General features: G+C 41.2%; 1 protein-coding gene across 2 annotated transcripts in view; it reads right to left on the minus strand.

Moving 5' to 3' along the window:
* sstr1b (somatostatin receptor 1b) overlaps positions 1-8,616 on the minus strand; it is a 46,274-nt gene extending 37,658 nt beyond the window's left edge. Inside the window, exon 1 of one of the 2 annotated variants that reach the window (XM_039823408.1) lies at positions 8,382-8,616. The gene's annotated coding sequence lies outside the window, so the exon portion shown is untranslated. Of the gene's footprint in view, positions 1-8,325 lie in introns of both variants that reach the window. The other variant, XM_039823407.1, reaches the window with a different exon arrangement.
* Positions 8,617-22,518: the final 13,902 nt, after the last annotated feature.

Here is a 22,518-nt window from a genome sequence, read left to right on the forward strand (position 1 = left end):
CGGTTTCAGTCAGAGTGTGCACAAGTTTTAACCACACCCTCGACCTTGTGCTGGCATATGGTATTGAAATTGAGGATTTAATAATATTTTTGCAGAATTCGGTATTATCAGATCATTCTTTAATCACTTTCGAATTCTTACTACCTGATTATATTAAATTAGATAAAAGCTCCTACACCAGATGCCTATCTGACAGTGCTATAGCTAAATTTAAAGAAGATATTCCAACAGCATTCGACTCTATGTCATGCCTTAACATAACAGAGGACCTGTATGTTAACCTCAGTCCCTCTCAAATTGATGCATTTGTATGAAGCCCGGTTGCTACGACATGCCTACGGACGACCTTAGACTCCGTTGCTCCCCTGAAAAAGAAGATGATGAAGCAAAGGAAACTAGCACCTTGGTATAACTCCCAAACTTGGAAATTAAAACAAATTCTCGAAATGTAAGTGGCGTTCCACAAAAGTGGAAGAATCTCGTTTGGATTGGCAAGAAAGTCTCAAAACCTATAGGAAGGCCCTAAGAAAGGCCAGATCAGACTATTACTCATCACTAATAGAAGAAAACAAGAACAACCCAAGGTTTCTTTTCAGCACTGTCGCCAGGCTGACAGATAGCCACAGCTCTACTGAGCCATTTATTCCTCTAGCTCTGAGTAGTGATGACTTCATGAGCTTCTTTAATGATAAAATTACAACAATTAGAGATAAAATTCATCACCTTTTACACTCAACTTCTAATGGTTCACCTTTAAACGCAGAGTCGCTAGAAATAACGACTAGTCTCGACATATACTTAGACTGCTTTTATCCTATAGACCTTCAACAATTAATGTTAAAGATATCCTCAGCTAAGCCATCTACCTGTCTCTTAGACCCCATCCCAACGAGACTACTCAAAGAAGCATTACCTGTGGTTAACACCTCATTACTAGATATGATCAATATGTCTCTATTAACAGGTTATGTACCACAGTCATTTAAAGTAGCTGTGATAAAACCTCTTCTGAAAAAAACCACCCTGGATCCTGAGGTCTTAGCAAACTATAGACCTATATCTAACCTTCCCTTTCTATCCAAGATCCTTGAGAAGGTGGTTGCTAATCAGTTATGTGATTTTCTACATAGCAATAGTTTATTTGATGACTTTCAATCAGGATTTAGAAAGAATCATAGCACAGAGACGGCACTGGTGAAAATTACTAACGACCTTTTAACTGCTGCAGACAAAGGTCTTGTCTCCATTCTTGTTTTACTAGATCTTAGTGCTGCATTTGACACTATTGACCATTCAATCCTGTTACAGAGATTGGAAAACTTGGTTGGCATTAAAGGAATTGCTCTGAGTTGGTTTAGGTCCTATTTCTCTGATCGATCTCAATTTGTGAATGTTAATGATAAATCCTCCAAGTACGCTAAAGTTAGCCATGGGGTTCCTCAAGGCTCAGTGCTTGGACCAATTCTATTCTCCTTTATATATGCTTCCTCTAGGCAATATTATTAGAAAACACTCAATTAACTTTCACTGTTATGCGGATGACACCCAATTATACTTGTCAATCAAACCAGACGAAACCAGTCAGCTAGCTAAATTTCAAGCGTGCATTAAGGATATAAAATCCTGGATGACCTATAATTTTCTGATGTTAAACCCTAACAAAACTGAAGTTATTGTGCTGGGCCCTAAACACCTCCGAACTTCATTATCTAAAGATATAGCTACTCTGGATGGTATTGCCCTGGCCTCCAGCACCACTGTTAGAAATTTAGGAGTTATCTTTGATCAGGATATATCATTTAATGCCAATCTAAAACAAACCTCAAGAACAGCCTTTTTTCATCTTCGTAATATTGCCAAAATTAGGAATATCCTGTCTCAAAACGACGCTGAAAAACTAGTCCATGCATTTGTTACTTCCAGGCTGGACTATTGCAATTCCCTACTGTCAGGTTGCTCAAATAAGTCTCTTAAGACTCTCCAGCTGATCCAGAATGCTGCAGCGCGTGTTCTCACAAGAACTAAGAAAAGAGATCATATTTCTCCTGTATTAGCTTCTCTGCATTGGCTTCCTGTTGAATCCAGGATTGAGTTTAAAGTCCTTCTCTTGACCTACAAAGCTCTAAATGGTCTAGCACCATCATATCTAGAAGAGCTCCTAATACCCTATTGTCCCACTAGAGCACTGCGCTCCCAGAATGCAGAGTTACTGGTGGTACCTAGAGTCTCTAAAAGTAGAATGGGAGCTAGAGCCTTCAGTTATCAGGCTCCTCTCCTATGGAACCAGCTCCCGATCTGGGTTCGGGGGGCAGAAACTGTCACCTCATTCAAGAATGAACTTAAAACTCTCCTATTTGATAAAGCTTATAGTTAGGGAGTGAGGAGTTGCAGTGTTCACCTAACTGGCCCAACTGCTTCTCTTCATAATTGTTAGATTAATAATCCATAACAAAGTAGAGGGAGGCAGGCCAGCCAAGCCCGATCCAGCAGGGGGAGAGTTCTAAGCCCGAAAAAGCTACCTCTCCTTATGACCTGTCTCTCTTAGTTACCTGTTATAGTTACGCTGTTATAGTTCTAGACTGCCGGGGGACTTCCTTCCTTTGACACACTGAGCTGCTCTCTCCTCTCCCTTTCTATTACTGTTACTATTACTATTACTATTACTATTTGTGTGCAGCCCGTCCCAGAAATGCTTGTTACTAATCCTAGCTTCTGGGGAGTTTACTCCTTATGCTTTTTTCCCCCAGCGTATTTCCTTGGAGAACGTTGGCACCAAGATCCTGGTTGCAGCTGTCGCCGTGGTCCTGCTGCACTCCCTGCTGAGCTCAGCGGTGCCCTGCAATGTCATGCTGCGTCCTGCTGAACCCTGCAGCTTCCCGCTACATCCAGTCACTGTTCCATTATTAATGTGACTACTATCGCCACTGTTCATCACACCCCCAACCGGCTCGTCAGACACCGCCTACCAAGAGCCTGGGTCTGTCCGAGGTTTCTTCCCAAGAGGGAGTTTTTCCTCGCCACTGTCGCACTGCTTGCTCTTGAGGGAATTACTGGAATTGTTGGAATTGTTGGGGCTTTGTAAATTATAGAGTGTGGTCTAGACCTACTCTATCTGTAAAGTGTCTCGAGATAACTTATGTTATGATTTGATACTATAAATAAAATTGAATTGAATTGAATTGGATTTCAAGCTTTAGTGCGTAACTTTTTTTAAATTAATGAACATCCGTTGCATTCAAGCCATTACCAAATGAGTTGCTACAAAGCTAATTAAGACTATCAGCTCCACACAACTCTCTCTGGATTTCTCAGTAATCAACAATGTTTTAATCCTCAATCACTCAGCTGGCTCTGGCAACTGTGTAAATTAATATGAGTTTTGATTTTGCCTCTGTTAGGTACATTTTCATCAGTGCACCAGGAGAGAGTGTTGCAACATGTTGCCATCGTTTCTGTCTCTCTACCAGTAAAGATACATATAGATATATATATTGCTTGGGCACACAGAGTCCAACATCTAAATGATTTCCAGATGTTCAGGAAATCACATCATAACAACTTTGTTTTTCCTAGACCATGAGAAGCAGGGCTATGCCTCATAGGTCAAAAACATTGGGGCCTCCATCTCATAAACATACATGATCTTGAACAGATGTCCTCCATAGCACATATACACAGTACATGTAGTGTAATGCATTGAGTAACAACTACCATCACATAAGCATTTATGAATTGCATTTTATCAGAACACAGCATAGTTTTTAAATCACCCCCAGTAATACTAAGTACGTAAGTCCCCTAGTAGTCTGGATCAACGGAAATACATTTCCAAGATAAAGCCTGACATCCTTCCGCTCTCTGTGTGTTGCTGTTCTCAAACTCCCTTCACTTTGGGAAACAACAACCTTCGAGCTAGCAAGCTACATGCTGAATATTGCGAGTTTTGAAGAAGGCCTGCTTGGTTCGGTTCTTTCAGGGAATGATTGTAAAGATTTACAAAGAATATGTTTACGACATTTACTATCTAACTGGGACGTATTGGGACTGATTGGGGATGTTCAAGTTAAGCTTCATGAACCATTACTTGTACTCGTTGACCCAACTAGATGGCGCACTTGGTTTAAGGAAAAAAGGCACAAAGAATGGTTTAAAGAAGTGCAAACAACCCAGAGCGTATCTGTGGTTTAGCCAGACCTTACTCCGTAGCACTGTGGAGATAGGTATGGCAATGCGAGACTAGTCCCCTAGTAATACTATTCCCGTTTGAATGGGGCTTTAGTGTTTCTTTATTTGATGTTCCTACCTGAGGACTTGTAAAATCCAGGCTACAGCCCTGAATCACAGGAACAGGCTATGGAATACGTACAGTGCTGTTTAAACTGTGCCTTGGCCACTCTAGTCAGTCAATACAAGTGATCAGCTGATTGATAAGCTAATTGACAAGCATGCTGTTGAGTCCTGCTGACCTGAACCAACTGCAGTCAGTAAGCAGCATTTTAGTGCTGACGCACAGTAGCCTACTGACTAGGGATGTAACGATACACTCAACTCACGATTCGATACAATTCACGATTTTAAGTTCACGATACGATTTTCTCACGACTTTTTGTGACAGAATGAAATTACTGAAAAATATTCCTTAATTTATATAAACTGTGCAAAACAGCAGATGTGTCCTCAAAGTGCAACTGAAATAGTATTTTATCCTGAATAACAAAAATAAAAAAATTGAGGTTAAAGAAAGGCTTGTTTATTGCTAATAATTTTGGTTGTTGTTTCCTGTTAAACAACAAAAAGAAACACTAGATGGCAGAAGGGTATTTTACAATAACATTGAATGCAACACATGCTTACGGAGCCGGACACAAACAACACAATGTCCCGTCATGCTTTCTCAAAGTGCAGCGAGTCTCCTCTGTGTCTTTAGCTGCAGACTGTTGTACATCCCGGTGTTGTAATCCTTTTCCAGTGAAATACAGTCACACTTTAATGTAATGCATTTCTACCACACCTCTCAAAAGCAATTGTCTGGTGTTGATATGCCTGGTAGGAAAGACTGACAACGATTGCAAGATAATACATTTTATGATTTAGCATTTTCATTGGCATGACACCAGGCCCATATTAAGACAATGTGGTGCCCCTGGGCACTCTACCTCAAAGCCGCCCCCCACCACCACCACCACCCCCTTTACTCATGCTGTCCTCCTTGCAAAGATATCAGACATAAACAAGGGGATTTTCTCAAATGTAATTTACTAACTTGTCCAACTACATACATGTAGGCATATGAGCAGTGAGCACTATATTCAAATGTCTCAATTCTAAATGTCTATCAATTAATTCAAAAAGCAAAAATCAATACTATATATTGCACCATTGCAGGTCAGTCAAATGTGTATTTTTCTGACTTTATTTCACGGGCCCTGAAAGCAACTCCTCTGATTGTTCAAAAACTTTCAAAAGCATCATGGGAAAGCTAAAACTGTTTTAGCATCACAGCTAACGATAATAAAAGGACCTAAAATGAATAAGATATGGACAAAAGACTATCAATATTAGATTTAAGAATATGGATTTATTGCACAAAGTCCTCTGAAAGAAATACAAGTTCTAGGAAAAGAAGCGCAGACTGTGGACCGGTCTTTTACACTTCTCTGCTTACTGAATAAATTCACAAAGCGCATCGGCTGTGCTGTGAGGTTTGGGCGCAACCATGTCTCACCCAGAGGTGGGGGGGTTTGTGTGAAATACATTTTTTCTTTGCGAGCCATTTACATTTAATCAAGAAAGTCAACCACTTATAATTTTTTATAACAGTTAATATTTTACATTCATCATTATGATAACATTTTTTGGGGGGTTAAACTGGCAACTTTTGTTTATTGTTAAACCCCCCTCCCCCCATCCCCCAAATGATACCTTTGCGCGTACCTGTGGACAAACTCAACTCTGACAGATTGAGGAGGGGGAGTGATAGTGGTCATGTAATATTGATTTATTTATAACGTATTATTATTGTGAAATTAGTGTTCATAAACGAGTAATGTATGATCTTTCAACAATGTCAAGTGAATAATATAACAATTTACAGAAAATATTGTTAAAGCTTGTGTCATGTGGTGCCCCCCCCACTGGTTGTGAATGGTTGGTGCCGCTGGGCACTGGCCCAAGTGCCCATATGGATAATCCGGGCCTGCATGACACAAGATTTAGTTGTGATCGAAATTGCTAAATTACTATTTGATATTCCATTATATGTTTGATTTAGAGCCACAACTAATGGGTGTTTTTTGATTTTTATTTAATCTGACAATTATTTTCTTGATTAACTGATCAATCATTTGGGCAATAAAATATTGAAAATTGCAAGAGAGTCCAAGGGGACACTGTCATATTTCTTGTAGCAAATCATCACTAAAGAGAGGCTGGAAGTGGGGGATGTTTGGCATTTTTTGCTTGACACAGTGGGTTTATTTTTCTGTTATTCTTATCAGCTAGTTTGATTATATATCAAATGAACATCTCACAACAATTGCTTCAGTTGTGATAATTGTCAGTAAAATCTCTCAAAAACGTTGTTGACAGGTACAAAGGTACAACAGCAAGTGGTGCAGCGAGTGCTTGGATTTTTTATTTTATTTTTTGCCCTGGGTTCCGTCTCTCAGGCTACATACAGTGTGCCTACCTTTTTGGTGGAGGTTGCAGTATGCAGCCTGAGGAGAAGGCATTACATTGTGCAGTAATACAGCTACAAGAGTAATACAACAGTCCTGCAATAAATCCAGTTTCCATTATCTTGTCCACCCCATATATCAATGATAGTAGGCTAAATAACAAACACCTCTCTGTATAATGTTATCAGGTTTAACAGTACGACAAACTGCATCCTCCAAAAGAACCAAGAACCAGTTTCAGCACCAACTGAGCATTCTACATTTATAAAGGATTGATTGCAGGAATGTTGTATTAGACTGCTAAACTGGCAACTAGTTCTAAATATATTCTTTCATGGAAAAGCGTCAAGTCTCTACCAAGGAAAGTAAACATGGTGTTAAGAGGTGTTAGTGCATTAACAATACAGAGATTTGCATTCAATTTCTATTTCATTTTGTATATATTACCATTATTATGGAAGTGTTATTTACAAGATTGATTCATCTATATACATACAGTATAAATATATAGATATGCCCTGCATTTGTAACATTTATATACATTCAAATTGTTTTAAATACATCTAAAATGGAAAGAGTCTCCATCTGTCATGTCGGTCTGTCTGTTTGTCCATCTGTCTGTTCAACAGACTGACAAACTGCTGTTTCTACACGCCACACCCTGTTGATTTTGAGGGATTTTTCTGAATGCTCAGATCAATACATGTAAACAAATAATGCTTTGTTGTAATGACAGTTGACTTTTAGCAGCTAGCACCTAGCCTTGTCCAATGTGCTCCAGGCTCTGTGGACTTTTGATGCGTTTGTGACTTTGTCTCTCCCCCTGACCCGCCTTTAGACCCCTTTTATGTGTTCCAGGACCTGCTGATTTACAATTGAAGCTTTGAATACAACACATGGAATGTACCTAACTCACACCGTAATGTAAAAGCCATTCCCCAGTCTAGAATATGTTATTTCATTTATTATAACCCAAACCATCTGGCAACCCCCAGAAAATATCCCGCGACCCCCTTTGGGGGGTCCCGACCCCTAGGCTGAGAACAACTGATCTAGTATACTGAAATGACATGTATTCTCTTAGCATAATATGCAAATATGACAGGACCCAAGAAAGGACAATGTCTCGTTTGGATGAGCGGCCGGTTCTTGAGAACACTGTAAGCAGCAATACTGCACTAGTATATACACATACACATTTTTAAGTACATGTTTTCACCCTCCACTCCTGAAACCTATATATATCTACTATAAACGGGATTAATAACTTAATCACTCTAGACAGTAACTGTTATTTGCTGTCCTTCAAAGAACACTCCAGTCTTACATTGGGCAGGTCTGATTAATGACTTCCACTGAGAAAATTATAGTCGCATTCTGACAGCAGTTACCAAGGCACAGTAGACTGGTATGAGCCTGTCACTGATGAAATCAGGGATCAAATGCCCATGCAAAAGACAAACATTTTGAATTAGAATCTTCATTTTGAATATTAGTTTGGGCTGGCATTTGCAGGTAATATTGACAGTCTCCGAAAACATCCATTGGCACTAATCATTCTATTCAAATAGTATCATAGAAAATTGAGAGGAAAAAAGACAACATTCCAACTGGACCTGTTCATAAACACCGTCTTGGTTGCACTGACCTTCACTGAATCTGATGATTAACTTTGATTCGTGCAGGTGTGCGTTGGTAACGTACCGTCCGTCTGTGGCTGCTGAAAGGCTGCTGTCCTCCAATCCTAATCCCCGGAATGATGAGGATGAACATGGACAGTATATCTGCTCTCCTCCTCTCTCTCTCTCTTTCTTCTGGAGTGTGACAATCTTGTCTTTGCTGTTTCCCCTTTTCCCATCAGCAGCTGTGCGTCTGTCAGCATCCACTGATCTCTGAGCTGCTTAATGCCGCTACACTCTCCTTTGCCTCTCTACACACTCTCTGCCCACTCTCTCTCTCTCTCTCTCTCTCTCTCTCTCACACTCTCTCCCCCTCCGTGGTGTAGGACATTTGTTTTGGTTGCACACTGACATGCTCTCTCTCTCTCTCTCTCTCTCTCTCTCTCTCTCTCTCTCTCTTTCTTTCTCTCTCTCACACATGCACACACACACACACACACACACACATACACACACACACACTGTTGCCTTTACCTCCTATACATTTGTTTTGGTTGCGCACTGACATGCACTCTCTCTCTCTCTTTCTCTCTCTCTCCGTTCTCTCTCTCACACACACACAAACACACACACTGTTTCCTTTACCTCCTATCTCTCCACTGTTTCAAGTCTTATCTCCACCTCTGCCTGATGCATTCTCTGAGGGACACACAACCCACTCATTTCCCTGAAAACTACATCTCAAGGCGAGATAAAAAGGAAAATGATGGACTGAAAACAGGCTGTTGCAGTGATTTAGAGGAGGAAAAGAGGACAGATGGAAGATGAATAAGAATGCAAAGTAGCGATTTTAGACAGATGGCAGAAGATTTGGATACTAGAATTTCTTTTTACTGTAATAAAGTGGAGACAATTAAAAAAAGGAGAGCAAATTAACCACAGAACATTTGCAAAGACGTCAATTAAAGCTAAGCTACTGAAAATAAAAATTACAAGAGATGAGAAAATTAAAGCAGAATTGAATCCTGTCATTCTGATATGTGCAGGAAGTAAACAATCTGACCTAAAAATGTGCCTCTTGTATGGGGGGTCATTAGGGCCAAAAATAGATAAATCTGAGATTTTGAAAATGAAGTTTTCAAATTTACAAAAGCCATAATATTATGAAATTAATGCATAATTCTTACAAGAAAATGCCTCAATATAACAAGCATGAAGTTAATTTGTATTTGTTAATTGTACAAGAAACACTGTAGTAGTCGGAGAATAGGGTTAAGTCAATATTATGTGAATAAAGTTGTAATCCATAGATAAAGTTATGCTTTTATTAGGAAAAGTTTGAATATTTCAAGAATAAACTCAGTGTAATGAGGCTGAATCGTAATTTTACAAAGTCATTCTATTGTAAGATGATGTAATTTAAAACCAGAATTTGTAACATTATGATTGAATTTTCTGATAATTTGTTATATTTTCAGAATTAAGTCATTATGTTATGAGAATCAAGTCTTAATTGTCAACAAGTAATTATATTATAAGATAAAGTCATATTTTTACAAGAAATAAATTGTAATGTTTTCAGAATTAAAGTATATATTTTGCAAAGAAAAACATTATTTTGCAAAAAAACATTATATGGGAACAAGTTTTCTGGAGATAACAGTTATAACATTCATCAAGAAATGGCTTGGACTCCCACGCTGCCTCAGCAATATCAGCTTGCATGGGAACGGGGCTTTGGCTATAACTATCCTTACTCTACTCTACAAATGCTCTACGGTAAGGCTAGACTAACCTGATGCACCAGATGGTTTGTTACATAGAACCATCTGAGAAGCCATCGTTGGAAACTGTTTGAAAAAGGGCAGGCCCTTTCAAAAAAAATACGTGGCAGGTGATTGGATGATCTGATCTATCTATGAAACTCTTGATCCAGCCAGTCGGGAGAAAAAGCAAAAACATCTTTTCATCAAGAAAGGCCTTTTGTGCCATTCTTTGTTCTTCTTTCAATGAAGAGTACTTTCCCGTTCTTATATAACTGATGCTAGCAGCATCTACAATACGTGTGGTCACATACAACTAAACCTCGCCTGTAGCTCCCAGAAGCTCTTCAACAGGACACTGATTGGTCCAAACCCTTGGTAGTCACAACAATTGCATTATTCAAAGCCTGGCAAGATAGATTTCGTGTGATCGTGTGACTTCTCTTGAATTAAGCCTACTGGATACAGCCCACGATTAGAAGATGAAGGTCGATCTTGGGCAAAAACTCACCTGAAGTATTCTGACCTAGCAATTGAGGCAGAACAAAAGGATTTGAGAAAAGGGGTGCTCCCAGTGGAGATTGGCTGCAGAGGTTTTGTAGCCATGTCAACCACCAGGCTGCTGAAAGGGATGGGAGTCCAAGGACAGGCCCACTGACAGGCCATGAAGTCACTGACAGAGGCAGCCAAGCGAAGCAGCAACTGTCTCTAGCTGAAAAGAAAGGATAAAAACTGGGCGGTAAGATGACCAGCGGCCAGCAGGAGGGGTAAAAGCAGAGGGGCACCTCTCACCATTGAGACTGACTGTTGTGGGCCTAGCAACAAAACACAAAGGAAGGAGGGTGCCCACCTGATGACCCCAGCAAAGCAATTGTATAGTAAAACTACGGTGGCCGAACAGAGCAAACGCACTACAATGGCCCAAAACATACACAAACTTGCTGCATATACAGAACAGATGCAAAGTAAAAAACACACAAACCCCGAAAAACACATGCAACATAAAAACACTGCAAATACAGAAGCGAGGAGAGACATTGCTGGAGTTAACAAAAGAGAAACTCACACGTGCATACTATTAGCCTACTGCATTCATGGGAGTTGACTTAATAGCTCCTATACATAAAGTGATGCTTCACACTTTAGTTGATCCACTTTTTGCAGTGATGTCTTCGCTGCAGCTGCATATACAGTACCATACAACCATAAGCTATTGTCGACCTCATATTGCCCTGTACATGTCAATAATGCCTGTTTGTCCAGTCTCTAATCCCATCCAGCCACAGTTTGTAAAAGATTTATGACTTTTTTTGGCATTCCGTTGCAAGTGTTTGATATGTAATATCCATGTATATTTGCTATCTAGCCATAGACCCAGGTAGGCCTACTTAAATTCAGACATCCTCTCCATTGGCTGACCATATAGGTCTGATGTTAGGGCTGTTCACTCAAAAAACGATAACTATAATGACAACGATGTGAGCACCCACACTGATGAATGAGTGGCGCCATGCACGTAGATCACATGTGTCAAACTGTCAAGCGCCCCTAGTTCTCCCATTCAAAAAGCCATCTGACCGAAAACGGGAATACGGTAAATCTTAGAAGTGGCGTTTCAGTCCTAATTATGCTTTTAAACAAAACTTTGACTTGGGTATATTCACAAAAAGACCATAGGTTGCATTTTGACGAGAGTTACGCTTTAACATTAATATTTTTTGGTGAAAAAGTGTGTTTTTCAAGGTATAACACCATAAGCCCATCATACATGTCTCTCCCCAGCACAAAGCTTCTCAGGAGCCCTCCAGAAAGCTCAGCTACTTTCCCCATTTTCTAGTATAGACATCCAATCTGGTAAACCAGTTTTTCAAACACCGCGTCCCTTGACATATCACAAGCCCACTCATGGATTGACGGCACCCCTTCATTCTTCCATCCCCTTAAAATAATCTGTCTGGCTATCATTAAACTAGTCTGGACCCTGTTTTCTTATATTATCCATCCCTATTATTTAAACATTATTATTAATGTAAATAAAAAACATAATCCATGCAGCAATATGTTTCCTTCAAAACATACATAATGTTGCAAATTGCCTGCATGTGAATGTAATTTCTGGTGTTAAATAAAGATCCATGAGATGCAATTGAAAGGTCCAGGAAAAGCCACTAAATGGACCTTATTCTGTCAAACTAAAATCCTCATCTTTGCTATGAAAGAGCCAACCTGATCCCAGTAGAGATCCAGGCATGAAAACAGACTGGAAATGTGGAACATTGTATTTATTTATGAAGTAGTGTTGCATATTTGAGCCTTAAAGCCCTCAGAGACTGATCTGACATCAGCCACCATCTGTCAACAGATGGAACAATTCCTTTTTTAGACACCATCTTGTGCTTGTTTACAACCTCCACTGTCAATGACCTTTTGCTCTCGCATAAATACATAGGAATATCATGCATGTATAACAGCCATGTTATTGATGAGTGATTCATATTGAATGCTAACCTCCCGTGTCTGATGGCGTCTGCTCAGTCATGAGGTAGCATCATTACTTGTTTGATACGGTAACAGGTTGTGTGTGTGTGTGTGTGTGTGTCTGTGTGTGTGTGTGTGTGTGTGTGTGTGTGTGTGTGTGTGTGTGTGTGTGTGTGTGTATGTATGTCAGTTTACAAAGGTTTGGAAAACATCCCACATAAGACGTCATGGATTACAACAGCCCATTTGCTGTTACCATGGCAACCCTTGCCCATAGTAAAAAGACGCACCTGACGATGATACATGTGTACAGATGTTTGTTCAGAATAATCCTCAGATCTCACTTGTGTTTTTGACCTTCACTGAATTCCTGCAGCCGGGCTTCGCGCTCAGTTATTCTCCACAGAAAATCTCTGGAGAGAGGCAACGTGTGATACTGATGTCACGACTCTGATGTTCGCAGCAGAAGAAGAGTCAGATCCAGTGAGGCTGAACAACGGAAGCAAAGACAGGTGACTGATGTTCAGGCTCAGTACCTGGATTTCCACTTTTTATCCGTACTGAATGACATCTGGTTGGGAATTTTGTCAAATTAGTCGCAATAAAGGAATAATTATTTCTGGAAATACACCTATTTTCTTTCTTTTTTAGATTGATATCAGTCTTGTGTGTGTGTGTGTGTGTGTGTGTGTGTGTGTGTGTGTGTGTGTGTGTTCCTGGAGCTTCGCTGTCGCAGTCACGTTTAAAGTTTGGTCCTATTGTGCCTCTACAGAGACCAAAACCTGTTAACGGACCGTGTGTGGCATCCTGCGCATGCGTTGTGTTGTTGGGATATGTGCGATGCTTTTGAAATGTAAGTAAAGCCTTGCCGATGTATGTACCCATACTGCTAACATTAGAGCTAACGTTAGCCTTAGCTAACATGGTTGTTGTTAGCCTGGCCAGCCAGTCTGATTAATCCAGAAATATGTTTAATGACGTGGTGTATGATGTAATGTTAATGTGTGATTGTGTTCTGCTAGGCCTGTAACAATTATTACATAATCCAACTGTCCATTTTTTTTAACGTAATCGCGGTTTCTTTGTTTAGCTACAATTAATTGCTAACATTAGTTAAGGTCCTAAGAGGTATGCCTGTTGATGGTAATTGTTGATTTTGTTTAGATGTGTCAAATTGTAATTATATAAGTGATTATTGGTCAGACTACTGAGCTAAAGCTATGCTAGTTGGTGGCATTTGAAGCTATACATGTTCATAACAACAAAAACAACAAGGGGGTTTACAGTTAGGAAAAAAATGTTTTATGATAATAAAGAGGCGTGATTTACTTCATAGGCTGAGTCACTACATTATCTGGGTCACATGACAGTGATAGAACCAAAATATGTATCCTGGAATTAAAGAAGTAATAAATAAATGTTTTTATATTTGACAGAAAGAGACAATTATATTGTTAATTGGAATGATTCTGAGACAGTTAATTGTACAGCAAAAGTTGGAATTGTTACAGTTCTACGTTCTACTAATAAGTTAAACATGCCAAAGCTTTTATAGGTATTTGGTTAGTTGGCTCTAACTTTCTGTTATGGATTAATCAGACTGGCTGGCCAGGCTAAACAATAGCCATGTTAGCTGAGGCTAGCTCTAATGTTAGAGATAACAGTACCTTGCGTACATCGGCAAGGATTTAGGGACATTTTAAAAGCGTATCCCAACAAAAGCATATCCCAACAACAGAACGGATGAGAGACGCTTATACATTCATTTATTTACGATGCTGTCTTGCGCTACATCGTTAATAAAGACAGAAAAACACTTTGTCGGCCGGTACACCAATTTTGGGCTTCCTGTATGATAGCTGTCAATCAAGTTAGACTAAGGAGGTCTGTGTGGATGAGATCGCCTTGAAAGTGAGCAATCATAGGAGGGCCAGTGCTTCCTTGGTTTCCGCCCCCAAAATTTCATTAGAGCATGCAAAAATCAACTTGGAGAGCAGAGTTTACCTGTGAGAGCGCGTATGCCTTCCAGCGCTCGCAAAGCAGATACTCGTTGGCGTGTGGTGGCTGCTCTGTGCGCGTGCCATTCTTTCCCTCGCCCAAGCCCCCAGGAGGAGCGCCATTTCTAAAAGCCACCATGGGCTTAGCGGATAACGGTGGTACTGCACCCCATGGCCCAGAAAGACTTTTCACATAGACATTGCATGGCGAAAGAAACGTCTATATTTCAGCGGATAATTTGTTTCGGGGTATATCAACTTACCAGCCCAAATACTGAAAGGGTCCTTGTCTAAAACGTCACGTTTTTAACATTTTTAACATTCACTAGAAGCGAATCCAGAATTATTAAATTTGGAATGATGAACGCGCATAATGGACGCGAGCAGACCCACGGGACTGCGCACGCCCGCTCACATGACTGTTCTCCCGAGCTCATGTAGCTAGCTATAATAATGGATATAGCTAATTGTTGTAATTCACCATGTGTTCTATTAATACGTCCATGGTATTATCTTATGCAGTTATGATACATCCGAGGGATGTATGTATGTTGTAAAGCCTGTTATGTGGATGTAACGTCATTAGCCTTTCCCAAACTGGTGGGGCTATCGGCTAGCTAGCTAGTTGCTAACATAAGGGATAGCTAGCATGGCTTTATTAAGATCATGCCTACATCGCCTTGGTTCTCTCTTATGATACATCCGAGGGCTGTATGCTGTAAAGCTTGTAACGTGGATGAGAGATGAAGCCAAGGATGAGCTCTGTTCACGAAACTGCAGGCTAACTGCTAGCGCTAGCTAGTAGCACGACATAATGATTAAATCTCCTTGGCTGTCTAGCTAAATACATCTATCGTTTATTTAGCTAAGCATTTAAACGATCGGGAACAACGAAAACACAATGAAAACGGCGAGTTCATGAATTCGCCACTTGTAAGAGACACGAGAGATAAGCTCATGAACGAGCATGTTGCCACCGGTTGCTAAGACAACACAAACAAATTGTTGCTAGTGCGCGTGTCCATCGTGACGTCATGGGCCAAGAATGCGGAAGAGCCGAGCTCCATGTTTGCTTTATGCGCTTTTGAGCACTCTCATTGGAACGTACGGGGCTTCCCGCCTAACACTGTATCCAGTTCTCTTAATACATCCATGCCCTCGCCCTATGTTTTGTTTTGTGCTCGCAGCTGCCTGTACAACTGTCGATGGATGAATTGGTGCACGAAGAGTAATATCTGCGCATGTGAAATTATATAATTTGCTCGTGAGTAGGGTTGGATACCAAAACGCAGTGCCAGTAGGGCACTGGTGCCGATGTAAACGGTAGTAATGAGAGCGAATAAGAACGAAAATTTCGGTGCCTCATTTCGGTGCCTGACTTTACACTACACCTGACAGCAGGTAACATTAGCCTACCTTTAGCTAGCAGCTGGATTAAACACGGTTAAAATGCTGACAGCTAACGTTAAACAGTGTAAAGTGTGACTGTATTTCACTGTAGAGGATTCCAACACCAGGACGCAACACAGTCTGCTCTGCAGCACACCAGCTGCTGTTGTCGGAACAACACAGATGGTGCGTTCACCAAAAACAGGTAGCCTCGTGGTGCATTCAAAGTTATTGTGAAATACCCTTTTCCCATGTGGTGGTCGTTCAACAGCAAATTACTGGTGAAATAAGTTATTGTTAGAAGTTATAGTTATTACATTATTATTAAATCTTTAATTTTGACCATGGCCTTAGCAATAAACAAGTTGCCGACTGTTGTTTAGCACCCTTCTTTTTTTTCTTCTTTTTTTTACTTTATTAAAAAGTACCAGTTCAGGCACCGTTTCGGCACCGGCACCGTTTTAAAAGTATCGCTTTAGCACCGGTATCGAAAAAAAACCCAAACGATACCCAACCCTACTCATGAGCATGTTTTATCGTGCTCAGGAGATTTGACAAAATCCTGAAGCCGTAACAAATCCCATGTGCAGACCCAAACCAACAATGTGTTAGTCTCTCTCTCTCTCTTTTATTTAAGTGAGAAAAGTTGAATATGTTGACTGTATTATTACATCTCGTCTCATATAGCTTTTTAACTCTCTAAAAAAGTCAGAAAACAGGTCATTAGCCATCATCGAAAAAAAGTGACAAAATTGTCTAAAAAAGCACAAAAAAATTGGAAAAAGTGCCTAAAACGTTGGAAAAAAGTTACAAAAATCTCGTAGGCCAAAATCTATTATGAACCTAAATTGATATGCGTTAACCCTGATCAAAATCTGCAAGGACCCAGATTTTGCCCACGGGCCTTGAGTTTGACATATGCTCTAAATACTTTCATTATATTCTTATCTCATTATACTTAACAATGCCCAAGCAGGGCACATACTGCAAGGACACTGGCCATGATTGCAATTATTTTTAATCATGTTATTTCAAGAGCATGATTCTGTAATCAACTGCCTGTTTTCCAACAACTTACTGATAAATTAACTTGTGTTCTCGAGATAACAGGATTAAAAATAATTACAACCACGTCTGCTCCAGAGAACAGAGTGCAGCCTTGCTGTAAGCATGGACATGGGTTTGAAGCAGAGAGCCACAGACAGGGTAGGGAAGTCAGAAAGTAACGAGAGATGGACTAACACATTGTTGGTTTGGCTCTGCAGATATTTGTTGACAGTATCAGAAATATGAAATAACACCAGGCTAATCCTTTAATCTTATCGGCTCTGAATAATGTAGGATGTGTGCAGATTAGATATATTACGGGTAAGGGTTACTTAGGAAATAACCTCTATTACAGCCAATGAGTTTTTGAGTCATGGGGCACTTTTGACTGCCCAGCAAACCAAATATACACATATAGTACACACCCTCTGACACAACCCTCTTAGCCAACATCCTACATTACCTGTTAGCATTGAGAATCTTAATGGACATACAGTAGGCACGATTGAATGGTTATAATGGTTCAGCCTGCTCTTGGATACCCTGAATCTTCTACCAGAAGGTAAAAGCTGGAAATCTGAGTAGAGAATGTTAGTTGTATCAGATACCTTTGTTGATTTTTCCGTTAGATGTTCGTTCGCCTACTACTTCTGCATACTTTTAGCTACAAAAACCATTCAAATATCAAAATGTTCAGCTCATGTGTGCATGTATTCAACTTATTTCTACCATTTATACTTTTAAAAATATTAAGCTTTTTTGTTTTTACATTGAAAGTCAATGAAGCAATCTTACATTGAGCAGGCTTTAAAGATGCAGTAGGTAAGACTTATGACAGAACGTTAGTTTTATATTTGCTGAAACTGACCCAATGTTCTAGTAGAACTACATAAAGAAGGTAATGTAAAATAAATCCAGCTCCTCTTGCTCCACCTACAGCCTGCGCGATTTGCAAAAATCCACTGCTCCCTGTTCAGATGCACCAATCATGGCCAGGGCAGGTGTCTAACTGCGTGTAAATCACTGCTCACGCATTCATTCTCCCTTGTGGGAGGAGGGGCTTAGGAGACTGTTTGGGCTTTAGCAGAAAGGGGGGGAGGGACTGAGAAGTTGTCAATGTTCAAATTCTTTGGCTAAGTCCTGGATTTTCACAATCCTACCTACAGAACCTTTAAATCCTTCAAATCCTCTTCCACTTCAAAATGCTACTACTTCTACAAACTTTACTACAGACGTCATTCAAACTTTAAACTGTTCACAAAATCTTCAGCTATTACAGTTTTATTCAGCTTTTTGACATCTTTTACAGTTTGTGTTATCACTGTTAAAGTTTCTTTCAGGCTTTTTCTGCATTTATAATGGTTGTGTATACATCTCAACAGTCCCGCCCCTCCTCTGAGAGAGCTTAGGTTCCGGAAGTAAATTTCCAATTAATTTCTCCCATTGACATCTGGAAAAATCAGTTTAAAAAGAGTTTTAGACCATGCCTTAGGCTAATCAGCTACAACATGACTCATAAGCATACAACATATCATTTCGAGTGAAAAAACAAACGGAAAATCTAAAAAAAGTCAAAGGTACAAGACTTTGTACATATTTTCATTTCCAAGCGAAGGAACTACTCATCCCATAAACCACCGCGCACCACTGAATAATTTAGTCGTAGACACAACTGCGAAAGAGCCTCTTGAACAACCGGATGACAGCCTTGCGCACTTTGTCCTCCAAACATAGTGATTTTTATATAGTGAATGTACAGTTAATAGCAGTTCTTTCAGTAGTCATCGTGTAATGATTGATATGACTTATACAGTATGAAGGCTACAGTAGCCTAGCTAAAGTGAACGTAAAATGTTAACTACCATTACCAACCTCCCTGCAAAACTCACCACAACTTTGTAGGTCTTGTCCCTCATGCTGGCCCTTACAAAACCCACAAGCTGACCCTCGGACACACTACATTCAATAATGTGACCCGATTTAAAGTGGTTTTCACCCCTTTGGACACTCTTGTTCTCGTCAGTTTTTCGAATCGCTGATATGCACATATTTTTTTATTTTATCCACACAAATGATATATCAATACGTTTCGAAATGTCTTGTGGTGCCCAGGGTGAGGTCATTATATTGATACCATGTATTGTTTAGACTTTTTTAAGGCTTCTTTGAAGGCTTAAGAGTGCTCCTGAAGTAAATCTCAGTATATAAAGACGTCTATCAATTTTTTATTAATTTTAATTAAACATCAAAGCCAGGGCAAGGCTTGATTACAGCTGGAAGGACCAGCTGCTGTTTTACTATACCATGACACTGCACTTTTCCCCAGGCAAAATTACAATTACAGACAATAATTTCAACAATAACTAATATAGTATACTGTGTGTTTATGTATTTGTAATAATAAGTAATAATTTACTACTACTACTACTAATAATAATAATAATAATAATAATAATAATAATAATAAGAAGAAGAAGAAGAAGAAGAAGAAGAAGAATTGCACAGAAGACCAGAAGCCTACTTTAGTGGTGAAAGGTGGTAGCACAGGCAAGTTACTGCCTGCTGAGCATTTCTGCTCGCCGCACCTCCGATGGTGCCATTGTGGGTAGCTGCACGGTCATCAGCCAGGGGAGCCACCCTTCATTGATGTTTCGCTCCATTAATCCCGGAACATCTCACTGTGGTGGAGCAACAGCAGGGACGTCTCACTGCCGCCCTCTGCAGCTGACCCTAGGACCCTTGCTTTCCCCACACCTGGTCCTTCCTTCTTAACCAAAGCCAGGAGCTTCCTTGCTCAGCCTCCTTGGCCGGGTCTTTCAGAGCCTTTCTGAGTTTGGGGCCGGTACTCCCATGCTCTTCAGGAAGCGCTGGGTAGATGCTCCCACGAACCTCCTACAGCCGACTTCCACCGGGTAGCTGACAGCTGACCACCCAGGCTCTCTGCATTCGGCTGTGTGGTCGAGGGATCAGTCTTTTTTCCTCTCAAAGGCTGCCTCCATTCCTCCCTCCCGCAGGACAGTGAGCTCTGCCAAGATTACTGCCTGGGCTGTGGCAGACCAGAGAATAATGTCCAGTCGAAGGTTGGTTGTGGTGATCTCTGTTGGAAACCTGAGCTGCCAATCGAGGTCCACTCTCAGGTTCCACTCACAATTGCCTGCCAGGGCCGATCTCTGTGGCTGCGTGATGTTAGGGCCCCTCCTCCCTCTCTGACGAAGTGGATCGGCTGCCTTGATGTCGGTGGTAGGTGCTCCGTGACTGTTTCCGCCCTGCGTACCTCCAGGATCTCCGCCAGCTTCCGCAGGACTCGGTCATGGTGCCACCTGTACCGACCCTGGGTCAGTGCTATTTTGCAGCTTGACAGGATGTGCTGCAGGCTCAGATATGGGGCATTGCAGAGTTGGCAGCTCTCCTCTGAGCCATACCACAGACAGAGGTTGCTGGGGCTTGGGAGGGTGTCATAGGTGGCCCTTATGAGGAAACTCAGCCTGGCTTGGGGGATCTTCCACACGTCGGCCCAACCTACAGTCCTGCTTATTACTCCTTCCCAGGTCATCCAGTGTCCTTGCTGGCATTGGCTAAGGGCTTTGATCTGATAGTTCTCCTCCTCTGTCCTGACCACCCCGGAAATCACTTGCTCTTTCCTCTCCTTCCTTGTGGCTTTGGACCACATCTTCGGAGCAGTCCCCCACTCCAAAAAAAGAAAAAGCTCCCAGTACATTTGTGTGTGTGGCTGCTTCAAAATAAAATAAAAAAAAAATAACAGAGGTTTATTAATGTAAAGAATTTATGATAAATTTAACTCTTTTACACTCACTGCTTTACACAGTGGTGCTGTGGAGTGGTCTGGCAAAGCGATATGCAGATGGCCTGGCAGATTGTCCCAGCCCATAATCACACATGTATGATAATACATCCAAAACAGATGTAGTCCCGCTCACATGCTTGTGATTAATGCATTTCCTCTTGCAGCTTTTTGTAATGCAATGTCCTTAAGTCCCCTTCTTTTCAGCCAATGTATTTCACCCCTCAGTTCTTTAGGGTCATGCTTTTTTGTTCTATGCAATGGATATGTCTGATAATAAAACAAATTTCTTCTTTCAGCCTTTTCAGTCAATTCATTTGAGATTCCACTATTGACAGTATCCTTTGTGTTGTCTTCCCTTCAACCTTGAAAAAAACTTATTTTTTCGACGTTTTTGACGCCTTTTTTTCATTGTTTGTTTTTGCTTTTTCCAACGTTTTAAATTGTTAAATTTTTCAGCGCTTATTTCTGCGTCCCATATTTTCTGATATAAAACAAAAACTGAAAACGGATCAATTTGACCCAAAGTCAACACAAGGGGTATTACAGTTTAGTATTTTAGCTTTTTTAGCAATGTATTGTAACTGCATTACCTAAATAAGATAAGACTCTTAGCTTATTTAGGTAATGCAGTTCAGCTTCCAACACTGACTGTTTTACATTTCAACTTCCACGATGTCTTCCAAGGTGTCATCCAGAGACTCCGGGTCCTTGGTGGCCCATGCCGCGGACACAGACTCGGGCATGCTACACGCCGAGGAGTCCACCTTGGTAGCCAAAGGGAAAAGTCTTGATATGATATGTACGAGTGTGGCACGAGAATTGCTTCCAGTATCCGATAGAAGTAGAGGCTCTAGTTCGCTCATCTCCCCTGAGGCCTGAGCCCGAGAGGAGCAGCTTCCAGAATGTGTGTTTGCAGACCATTGGGTTGTGCGTGGTGTACCCACGTCTGACCCGACACTCTTTCTGCCATGACCACAAGCCAGGCTCGTGATCGGCGTGAGTCCCGCTGATCTTTTGCTTCTTGATCGAGCGCTCTTTTGCTCGCGTACATGATAAGGCTTGGTCCCTCGCGCACCTTTGTCATTCGTCTTCTTCCCCTGGTCTTCACCCCAGAAGCATCGTGATCCGTGCTCCCACCACGAGGCGATCCGGTTCGTTCTCGCGCTGTTGTGCTCTTGGACATCATGTTCTTCTGTTTCTTCGTCTTCTCCTTCTCCTTCTTCTTCTCCTCCTCCTCTGTCTCCTCAAGACTGGCGCTATAGTCTCTGCGGTGGTTGAGACAGTATTTGTGTGGTTGAGCACGGTCTCCCTTTGGGTCACTCTCGGCTCCATTGCCAATATCTCGGGAGACCGTAGCGCAAAGTGTGGTGCAGATGCTGCCCAGGAGCAACTTGTCTATCTGCAACACAGCTGACAACCTCTTGGGTTCGGGCTCACACACCATGGGTGATACTCGATACGCGTACCCGCAGCGTTAACACAACTCATCCCTCTTCGGATCACTTGTTGAGTGTAGATGCGCGTCTATTCTCAACAAGGCAGAGAGCTCGTCTAGCTCCCGAGACCAACGGTCCAGTGCTCCACAACACAGAGCAGTGTGTATAACTGCCCAGTATGGAGCCTTGATAATCTCTTTGGTGCACCTCCCTGGTGAGCTCCCGGTCAACTCCAAACCCATGTACAATAACCTCACACTCAACCACTGAACTGTGCCTGAGGCCGGCGATGGGTCTGTATCTTGGT

The sequence above is a fragment of the Perca fluviatilis genome, chromosome 14 (genome assembly GCF_010015445.1).
Source record: "Perca fluviatilis chromosome 14, GENO_Pfluv_1.0, whole genome shotgun sequence".
Taxonomy (NCBI): domain Eukaryota; kingdom Metazoa; phylum Chordata; class Actinopteri; order Perciformes; family Percidae; genus Perca; species Perca fluviatilis.